The sequence below is a fragment of the Pinus tabuliformis genome, chromosome 5_1 (assembly GCF_031772625.1).
Source record: "Pinus tabuliformis cultivar Carrire ecotype Pingquan chromosome 5_1, CPIR1, whole genome shotgun sequence".
In the NCBI taxonomy this organism is placed as follows: domain Eukaryota; kingdom Viridiplantae; phylum Streptophyta; class Pinopsida; order Pinales; family Pinaceae; genus Pinus; species Pinus tabuliformis.
The window spans coordinates 765904779-765916441 of NC_142305.1; positions in this window are offsets into that span (position 1 = coordinate 765904779).

Here is an 11663-nt window from a genome sequence, read left to right on the forward strand (position 1 = left end):
AATCTTTGTTAGTCTAATGCTATTATCTTAAATGCAATCTATAATAATCTTATTATTAAAATATCTTCTTAATTTAATAACTATATATCACCTTGTATTAAAAAAAAAACCCTCAAACTTTGTTACTAATATATTTATTAATTTCTAATTAAAAAATATAACCTTTAAAATTCATCTCATCACTAAAAATACTTATTATATTAAAATTTAATTATTTACAAATAAAACTAATCAATAAATTTTTATAAAAAAACTACTAAAATATTTAGAATAAAATTATTAATAAACATTTTGAAATTAATATTAAGAATAAAATTATTAATAAACAATTTTGAAATTCAGTTTTGTAAATTCATTATCATTAAATAAACCTCTACCACAAAATTGCAATAAACCATAATTATACATTTTACTTCAAATCATGAAACTCAAACCATGAAGTCAAAAACGCTCGATTCCAACACCGAAACACATACATACTATAAAATATTTAATTACTAAAACAATAATAAAATATTATTTAATTACTGTGGAAAATAATAATAAAACATCATAGACATGGCAGTTATAAAAACAAAAGTACGATTATAAAAGTTAGTTGGTAGGTTACACTGCACATAAAATTAACCCCTCGCACAAGATGACCCAAAAGTAAAGAGGACCCTCAAAGCTTATTGATTACCATCACAAACACCATGTAGACAACATTTTCCAAATATATATTTAAAGAAACGGCCTCCATGAACGTCTTATCCATGTCCATTTCAAACTTGAGAAAAATGGTTTGCACATTTATTTTTTTCCGAGGGTTTTACATCTTTTTTTTCTTATTCAGGAATTGGGTAGAAAGAAGAAATATTATATTGAGGAATTCAACCTTACGTGTGATGTACAACAAAAAGAGTTTATTGGAGCTAGTAGTTCGTGGAGGGTAAAGGTTCTTATTGTTCAATTAAAGACCAACTCACATCAACTTCGATGTGAAACAGGGCGGTGGAAAAGGCCTAAAGAAGCTTGGGAAGAACGGGTGTGTACATTTTGCACGTTTGGGGTTGTGGAATCGGAAAAACATTTCATTTTGGAATGTGATGCATTCAAAGACATCAGAGAAAGTTATGAGAGTATGTTAGCATCAATTTCTTGGCATTGTCTTTTTAGCGAGGGGATTGTTGGAAGGTTGGGCCAGTTCATCATCAATTTGAATCGGAAAAGGATTGAATTGTAAAAAGCGAAAAATAGGGAACTAATGGTCTCATAGACTATTTTAGTCTCGTGGACCTTAAAATATCATTTCATTTCATTTCACCACAAGTGGAGCTGGTAGTGGGTGACCACGGATGATCAACATTTGAATTCGAAGAAGCAGGGTGAGAATTAAGCGTCAGGTCCACGGATAAATTAAATAATATTAAAAAGTAAACTTTGATTTCTACAAGTTTTTTTCTAGAAAATTAAATAGGTTTAAATAAGATTATAAAATGTCATGTGAAGTGGTCCCAGATACTGCTCCAGTGCATTAATGGCAGACAACTTGATGTCAACTTCAGAAATTAGTACTTCAGAAAGCAGTGATAATGGGGCAATGCTCCAGTGCATTAATGGCAGACAACTTGATGTCAACTTCAGAAATTAGTACTTCAGAAAGCAATCATAATGGGGCACTGATGACAACATTTTTTTTCCCATGCCAACAATTTTTCTACCTTCTAGTTCTTCATTCATTGTGAAACACCTTAGTTTAGAGGAGATTAACAAGGTTCTGACTCTGAGCAAAGGAACAAGAGTGTGCAAGTAATAGCACTGGTTCTTGGATGGCCTGGTGAGTGTGAACTTGTTCACAGTTGCAGTATTCGTCGGGCTATCATTGGCAACTCTTGGGCAGAAGAGTTTAGAACATAGTGGCAATTGTGATGTAGGGGAGAAAATTATCAAAAACCTTGTGGTATTTGAGGTAACATCATTCGGTTCATTTTTGTTCTCCAACGTGATTGCACAAGGCTTGAAATTAGCGATCATAATAGACAACAGCAAAGATCATCGCTGCTTAAATAAGGGTCATGGGTCATATCAACAACGAGATGTTGAGGCTTGGCATGATTGCCTCAACACTTGGTATGGTAGTGGATTTGTATTCTTGATGTTGCCAATGGTGAATGTGGTATAAATTAGATTGGGCGTTTTGGGACCCTACCTTTTGTTTATACATATTTTCATTTCTGAGTAAGGAGCTTCGACGATGAGGCCCCTTTTCCCTTCCTCGCAAAAGCTCGATGATGATAAGGGTTTTATTATGTCACTTCCCATTGGGAAGTGATATATAGTGACAATGCACAAGTATTAGTTCTCTGTACTACACAATTTTTTCAAAAAAATTATGGTTTTGTAATGTTAAACCTTAGTTCAAGGTGGATCGTACCAAATAAATAGGCTGATGTATTCCCCACTGCCACCACCAAGGCTATGAAAGTCAAGGAATGCGTCAACTTTGAATAATCGGGTCATGGTAATGTACTAGGCTTGTTACGGCAACAACATTAGTTTTGTGCCTAGTGTATGCGTTGATTTTTCTTTAATAAAATTGTGCTTGACATCTACTACCTGTGCACCAGAGTCGCTCAGCCTACTTTCATCAATGGTCTGTTGCGTTTCTCTGCTTAATTGTTCAACCGCTTGCTCGAAAGCTTCAGTATCCACATCACCTTCTCTTGCTTTTACACGATGCAGCGTTCCTTCCAAATAAAAATCATCATATTTTCTCTTTGTAACTGTAGCAAAAATGGCTACTAGAGGTTGTGTAGATTCTATTTCCAGGACACAATCTTCAACTTGTAACAAATCTTGGCCATGTGTTTCCTTGTCACATGTTAGTACCTGGCTCTATTCTTAGGCTACATGCACCATTACTTAGATGTGACCACAAGGTGGGGAGAGAGTATTCACCATCTTTTCCATATCTGGTTTGCTTTCATGAGTGTAGGCTGATAGCCTCACCTATTTTCTTAATATAGAAATTATTGCAAGGGAGTCATAATGCCAACATTCTTCACAAATGTGCTCTAGAAATTAAGACTGCAGTCAACCTATGTAGGTAACTATAAGGTGAAAATAGAGAAATAATCCTGAGTTACCTTCAAGCGATGAAAATGGCGGGCAAACCAGAGGGAAGGAGGTTTGATTGATGAAAATGGCGGGTTTCGGTATTATTCGGCCATGGAAATCAGACTAACGGAGTTAAGAAAGTTATATTTTACGGGAACTGGAATTTACAGGTCAGAAGGCACAAGGTTCTATCCGGAGGATCGTTTTACTGTATCACAACCTTTAAATGGATTCATGTCGTCGTGCAGAGCAGGAGAAGGTGCATGAAAATGAATCTGTGGACATAGAACCAACACTTGAAGATCTTCTTGCTTGTTGGGGACATGAAGTATCTGAGAAAACCCTGTAACTTTTCTTTCCAAATAGCGCAGTGGACCCTGTTCTGCTTGAAGAGAAGGTGGAAGGAGGTGGGTTGAAAAAAGTCGCTCAGGAAAGGGTACCTGCATCAAACCCTACTTTGAAAAAGTTGCTCCCCAGCCTGTCAATGTCCTCGTCCAGTGAAGAGGAAGGAGGGGACCCGAAAGGATACGGAGTAAAGGGACAAACGCGAAGATTAGTCGCTGCCTCTAAGTTAGTGGTAGATAGGACGGTTGGGGGGGTGTATGAAGTAAACAGAGACCCTGTTGGAAGCCGCTCTGAGCTACATGAGGCAGAAGAAACAAACGCTCCTGCAAAGAATAATCCAGGAGAGGGAGGAACTCAGATGGAGGCCGTGGGAGGGAAGAGAAAGAAGAACAAACCAATCAGAAAAAAGGAGGAGTGGCCTAGCTGCATTTTTGGAGTGGATATTAGTATAAATCAGGCAATGGAAGCCTCGGAAACCTTCTTAGTCGGCAGAGTTCGTGGTAGAAAGTTCTCGGTTGACTCCATCAAGGACTGGGCGCAGGCTGAATGGAAAGAAGCTCCGGGACAGCCAGAAGAGATCAAGAATCTGGTCAGAGGTTGGTTTTGCATTAGGTTTGGTCAAAAGGAGCACGCAAAATGGGTGTTGGACAAGCATTGGAGCTTCGAGAAAAGGCCAATCCTATTCAGAAGGTGGACGCCCTTGTTTGATGCTCAAAAAGAAAAATCGGTGGAGTCACCAGTATGGGTCAAATTACTGGGTCTCCCTATGCAATTCTGGACTGACTCAACCTTTACTTCAATGGGTAATACCCTGGGGAAGTTTCTCAATATTGATAGATCATATCTTAGAACTCATGATTGGAGTGTCGCTCGTATCCTGGTAAGCTTAAATCCCAGAGAAGGTTTGGCGGATGCTATGATCCTAAAGTATCGAAGTCTAAAGTTCCTACAGACCCTGGACTACGAAAACCTCCCTTTCAGATGCCACCGCTGTCACAAATATGGACATCTGGCCCGGGAGTGTCCTCTAGGTCACCGGCGCCATCGAAGACAAAAGAGAAAAGGAAAAAATCTGGAGGCAAATCAGTGGTTGTTATCCCATAAAGAAGGGGCTCTAATCAAGGAGAGCGGTCTTCAGGCAGAAGTTCAGGGGTCGGGTCCGAAACAAGCGGAGGAAGCTGAACAGGAACAGCCTGGGTTTTTAGCAAGTAAGGTTGTCTCAACTCTGATGTCTCTCATGGGAACCGCAACAATTTCTGAAATGGCAGGGGTGGCCCAGGCTAGTTCACTTCTATCCCCTTCTTTTTCCATATGCTCTTCTATTGATTTATCTCAATCATGTTGTGATGAGCCTGGCCCCTTCAGGCAACTCGTGGATGATCTTTCAAACCCGAGGAAGGACCTAGCCTCTTCAGACAGTGTTATTATAACTATTCCACCCTCTCCAAAGATAACTTCTAGTCCCACGGATGTTGCCTTATCTTTTCCTTCCAGTGTTTGGAGCCCTGATCCCCCCCACAATCTCAGATCTCTGGCCACCAGAAAAGGGAAAGGGCTTGCTGTGGGAGGTCTGGAGTTGGACATGGTGACAGCAGGACCGAGGAAGCCAAGAGGAAGGAAATCAAATCTGTCGAAGGCACAGTTGAAGGCTGTCATTGATATCGCTGGTGGGAAACAGATGTCCCTGCCGGCGGTGCTTAGAGCAAAGCGGACACCCCCTGAGGTTTCCCGATGATCATCTTATCCTACAATAGCAGGGGTCTAGCTAGTCTACCCAAAAAGCTAGCTCTGAAGGATCTGGTCAGGACCAACAAACCTGACATTCTCCTGATTCAAGAAACTCTAGGGAAGGGGGAAGAAGTTACAGGATGTCTCGTCAAGCTCTTTCCGGGCTGGACCTTCCATGCCATTGATGCGAATGGTCATTCGGGAGGAGTGGCTCTGGGCTTCAACGCAAAGTTCCTTTGGGAGATCTCCTCCTGGGGATCGGAAAATGTTTTGGCAGTGGAACTTTATTCCAACGAACTCTGCATCCCGTTTCATATCCTTAATGTTTATGGTCCAGTCTTGGATCGGGAGAGATTCTGGAACTCTTTCTTTGCAAAGTCCTTTCTGTGGCACCCAAATCTTATAGTTGGGGGAGATTTTAATTTTTCTTTGGGGGTGTCAGAATCTTGGGGGGTCAGAGCAAGGGCTAATCCCCTTTCTGATTTCTTTCAAAATAAACTGGCCTCTTCTCACATGGTGGACGTCCCTCTACTCAAGCTGTGCCCGACGTGGAGGAATCGAAGAATTGCAGAAGAATGGATTGGGAAGAAACTGGATTGATTTCTGCTCGGTGAATCGATGGCAGAAAATTTATAGGCTTATAGACATTGGGTTGGGGAAGGTGGTCTATCGGATCATTTCCCAGTCTTTCTGGAAGTGAAAGGGGCTTTCACCAAACCGGGCACCCCCTTTAAATTTAATGCCTCTTGGCTTTCGGATGCAACTTATATCAGTCTATTCCATAACACTTGGAAGAAAGATGCATTCAGTGAAGATGAGAGTTGCAGTCAAAATTTTATGGATAATTAAAAAGGATGAAGGTCGCCTCTAAACAATGGGCCCTCCAAAAGAAACTGAAGGATGAAGAAACGCTGGAAAATGTCAATTCTGAGATTGCTCTCCTGGAAACCCCAAGTGGAAATGGCTATGGAACAACAGAAGCTCGGGCTAGACTTCAAGAGTTGGAGAGGGAAAGGAGGAGAATCCTTCAACAAAGAGAGGAAAGCTGGCGTTTAAAAAGTAGAGCGATCTGGTTGCCGTCGGGGGACAACAACACCAAGTTTTTTTAGAATTACGCAAAAGGAAGGAAAAATTCAAATACTATCTGGGAAATGAAGAAAGTCAATGGTGATCAGGCGCGTTCTTTTGAAGATCTGGCCTCTTTAGGGGTCGACTTCTTCAAGAATCTTTACAAAGCGACAGAGGAAGTTTCTATTGCAGAAGTTATAAGAGTTGCGTAGTTTTTCCCAAGGTTCATAGAGGAGGAAGGAAATGATTCTATCATGGCGCCTGTTACTAAGGAGGAGGTAGAAGACATCCTCAATTCAATGCAAAAGGACAAAAGTCTAGGCCCGGATGGTTGGACTGTCAAATTTTTCCAACATTTTTTTGAATTCATTGGAGACGAGCTAGTGGCAGTTGTGGAAGATTCCAGGCGTACATGTACAATCCCAAATCCTTTCAATGCCACATTTATAGCCCTCATTCCCAAATCGGATCTCCCGGTTTCTTTTGACGAATTCAGGCCTATTTCATTGTGCACCTGTGTTTACAAAATTATTGCAAAAGTTATTGCCTCTAGGCTTAAACCTATCCTCTCCAGAAATATTTCACCATAGCAATTTGGCTTCCTAGATGGCAGACAAATTCATGAAGCAGTCGGAGTAGCGCAAGAAAATCTTCATAGTCTAAAAATTGGGAAAAAAAAGGAGTTGTTGTGAAAATCGATCTCTCAAAGGCTTATGACAGGATCAGCTAGCTGTATCTCAGGCTTCTGCTAACTCATCTGGGTTTTAGGTATGATTTTGTGAGATGGGTGATGAGTTGTGTTTCCTCTTCTTCCATAGTGGTGCTGATCAACAAAGTGGCCTCCAGTTTTTTTAGTCCTGAGCGTGGCCTACGTCAAGGTTGTCCGCTCTCTCCACTTTTGTTTTTGCTGGCAGCAGACGTCATCAGCCTTATGATTCAGGATGCTAAAAGACAAGGGACTCTCAAAGGCATTGAAGTTGCGGTAAACTTTTGGGTCACCCACCTCCTTTTCGTGGATGACATTCTCCTGTTCAGCAATGGAAGTCTAGAGGATTGTAGGACGCTCAAGAAGATTTTGGACCTTTTCCTGAAGGCTACAGGTCTATGCATTAACGAGAGAAAATCCACTCTCACATGTGCAGGTATGCCCAGAGAGCTCGTGAGCAGAGTGGAGCTGGTTCTAAATTTCGAAGTCAAAACGTTGGAGGATGCCTTTAAATACCTGGGGTTCTTTTTGAAGCCCGACAATTACAGGATCAAAGATTGGAAATGGATACTTGTAAAAATTGAATCCAAACTGAAACACTGGAGTTTCAAGTGGTTGTCCAGGACAGGAAGGCTAGTGCTAATCAAATCTGTTTTGATGGCAATCCCAGTCTATTGGGCTAGTCTGACTTGGGTTCCCAAAGGAATACTATCCTCAATCGACAAATTATGCAGCAGGTTCCTTTGGGAGGGGTCCAAGTTGGAGAAAGTTACCCCATGGATTGCTTGGGATAAAGTGGCATGTCCTAAAGAGTGGGGAGGTTGGGGTATAAAAAATCTTGATTGCTTCTCCAAATCTTTAGCAGCAAAGCTCAGCTGGAGGCTCATTTCTTCTGAGAACCTATGGACTTCTGTTTCTAAAAGAAAATATATTGATCCGCTATCAACGCTAGATTGGATCAGATTGCCGCAAAAGACTTGCAAAAACTCCTCGGTGGTCTGGAAAGATGTGGTCGCCTCTGTCAAAATTATAGAGAAGGGCTTGGCTTGGAGTGTGGGGGATGGAACTCAGATCAGGCTGGGTAGAGATCCATGGATAGGTTGTACTGAGATTTTCTCCCTTTCTCAGGGTTTGGTTTCGGCTTTAAAAGACAAGGGGCTATACACTCTAAATCAGGTGGCTGATCCTCGGGCTTCATCCATTTGGAGTCAAGGTTGGATTCAGGGGAGAGATTTACATTTGGATGAAGAATGGCTGGAGGAATGGGACCTGTTTAGAAGGGACCTCCTCAACTCCTCAGTTAGGCTCTCTGACTCCCCGGATGAACTCAGATGGGTCTTTGCCCAGAATGGGCTTTATTCCCCAAATATGGGCCACAAATGGATGATGTCTCAGAAAGGGTGGGAGAATCCGGATTGGTGGTTTAAACCGCTTTGGAAATTAAAAGGGCCAGCTAAATCGAGATTGTTCTTCTGGTGTGTTCTGCTCCAAAAAGTCCCTACGTGGGATTTTCTTCAAAAAAGAGGTAGGATTGGTCCTAGATGGTGCCCTCTCTGTAAAGATAGTGTCGAATCTGCTCAACACATGTTCCTTTTCTGTCCTTTTAACACTAGCCTTTGGGCCGAAATGTTAAGGCTGCTAAAAATTCCTTTCAGAGGGGAAGGGCAGGGGCTCTTGGAAGCTTGGCAGAGGTGGTGGAATGAAGCCACAAATGACAGAGAGAGATCCATTCCTCTGCTCGTTACCTGGAGGACCTGGCTTGCAAGGAATCAAGTTATTTTTAAGGACTCTGTTTTCCCGATAGGTCGTCTTGCTGCAGAAGGAGCTGCAATTTATGAAAGTATCCCTGTTCCACTGGATCCTCCTACTACTAGAGCTGTTCGCCAAGAATTTATTAGATATACAATTCCGTGGGCTTATTTTGACGGTGCCTCAGATATTAATGGACGCTGTGGGGCTGGTCTGATTATTCATTTATCAAAGGATAAGGTTGTAAAAGCTTCTGTCGGTCTTGGACAGGGCTCCAATAACTTTGCAGAATTGAAAGCCCTTCACTCCCTTCTCTGTTGGCTTATCCTTAGGAATGTGAGAGAAGTCCAGATCTTTGGGGATTCAATGAACGCTGTGAAATGGTTTAACGGGACTCATCAATGCAGGAACTTCATCCTGCTCCCTCTGCTTAAAGAAGTCTTACGCCTAAAATGTCGGTTCTCGGAGATCACTCTCTGCCATATCTATAGGGAAAGAAATTATGAAGCTGATCGTATTTCAAAAGAGGGTGTTGAAAAAGATTCGGGGTCCTGGACTGTTTCAGAGGAAGAAAATGGGTTGTTTCGTCCGCTAGAACAGCCCATTTTCGCTTAATTTTTTATTTACTAGAGTATGTTTTTGTTCATGTACATATTTTGTTTCCTTTTTCTTTTTGTTTATACTTCTTTCATGCAGCTTTTCTCTAGGGCTCATGGGTTGTTTCCTTCAAAACAGGAGACTCGGGTCGCTGAGTGGCCTCAATGCTTTGTTTCTAATCAATGATCTGCATTGGGGACGATGTTCGCTGCTTTTTTCTTCTGGCCTCTCGGCCTCAACTTGTTAACTGATCCTCTCTACGTGAATCAGTTCCCGGGAGGTTGGTCTCTCAGGTGGAGGTGTTGTTTTCCATTTTATTGGTTGTAGTGACTGGTGGGCATACGCTCTTATGGGCTGTATTGACTATCAGTCGTGACTTCTTTTCACCTAGCATGGCGAAAATCAAGTCGGTTTGCAATGCTTTGCATATACTCTGTAACAATCTATTTTTAATAGAAAGTTCGATATTTTTTCAGTGGAAAAAAAAATGCCAACATTCTTCATGCATCAATCCAAATGACAACATTTATTTTTTCAATTGCATCAATTGCATTTTTATTTTTAACAATGAAAGTTTGAATATAGTACAAATAACTAAATAATGCTCCCTTTTTCTTTGATTTAAAGTGTGACTTATTAACAACTATCCTTTGTATCAACACTTCATAAGCAAGTATTAATGGTGTAATGAACTTGGGTGACTGAAAAGGCTCCCTTTCAAAACCATACAATCTAATTAGGGAAAGGTCTGGCTAAAGGAACCAAATTCCTATGCTTTCTTCCTCGGTAAGTCTTAAAATTCTCCTCTGCTCTTCAGAAATTCTATCAGAGGCTTCTCCAACCAATTTAACCTTGAGGTAAAAGGAAAAGCGGTCAATGTATTGAGTATATGAATTAGGGTGGCAACCTGGGTACATTATGTTTGTCCATTGATAAACTTCCCTCTCTTTTCCGCTTTCATCCTTGACATTCATGAGAAGATTAGTAGATAGAAAATAAGAAGGGTAGTTAAATAAAACTAAGTGAATAAGATATGTACAATGGTGGCAGGATTTAAATAGGATAGAAATTGTGAGGTCAACTATAATAGCTCTGGTTAAATATTTCGGGAAATTGATCACCGGCTTGCTAGGATTCAGAGTAATAAGCCGAATAGTTAGGAAAATGGATTCATCAATTTTTAAGTCGTCAGCTAAGCCGAAAATAATAGCAAAAAGTGATGTTAAGGTATGGTAAAAGAGTTTCAATAAGTTAGCATGAAGAGGGAATTCCAATTTTAGGTTTGGTTCAGGGTTTTGGAGTAATCCTTTGAGGAATTCAACTTTTTATTCCTCTTTTTATGTGATAAACTCCTGGTCTAACCCTTTATCAGTAATATATATCCCGGAGGCTGGTATTCCTAGAATTTTGGACATAATGTCCTCATTAATTTGGAGGAATACATGTTGGTATATGGGATAGGTCATAGTCTAAGGTTTAGAATAGAAATATTTAGCAAGCATAACAGTATAATCTAGGTAAAAATATACATGAGGGAGCGTAGCGGCTAAAACCCGAGATTTCTTAAGACATTGATCCTCCTAAGAGCTATGAGAGGGATAATTCAGAGTTATTTTTAAAGTGAGGACATCTGTAACGTGGGTCTAAGTACCTATGATACTGACCAACTCGTTGATAAGTGTTTCTTTGGATGACTCTTCATACATTTATTTCTTTCTTTAAAATTAGACAGGTGGAGAACTGTAAAATGAGATGGAACGAAAAAATGGAACTTACCCGAGGAGGATGATAATGGGTCAAGCTGAAATTTCTGACCTACATGGGAAATGGCGCCTGCTACAATTCTTGGGCTTCACAGCAACATGCAAGAAAAAACATGGATGTGAGGAAGAAAACAATGAAACATTGGTGGAATGAAGTGTTTAATTAGGGTAGGAATGCTCTTAATGGCAGTTGGACAGGCGTTGCATCATGATTTGCTAGCTCAGGGACTAAGGATGGATCCCATCCATCGGGTGCAGCGGACGAGATAAAACTCGTGCAATTATGGGTTTCATAGTCATTGATTGTGCGAGAATACATATTTAATATCTTATCGGGCATAGGGTGCATGCTAATGCACTCACATATATAGCCCCGATGTGGTAATCCGGCCGTTCAATAAACATTGGATAGACAACCGTGATGCATCAAGGGGAAATTGATCACTTATCGTACACATACGTTAGTTTTCGATGATGCATCGGGACAATCGGTTGGGCTAGAAACAACCTGATCAACGAGAAGAGGGAGGGGGGTTAAACTCATCGAGAAAATGAGTGCGATTAAAACATATGCAGGTTGCGGCCCAAGGGATAACTATGGGTCGTTG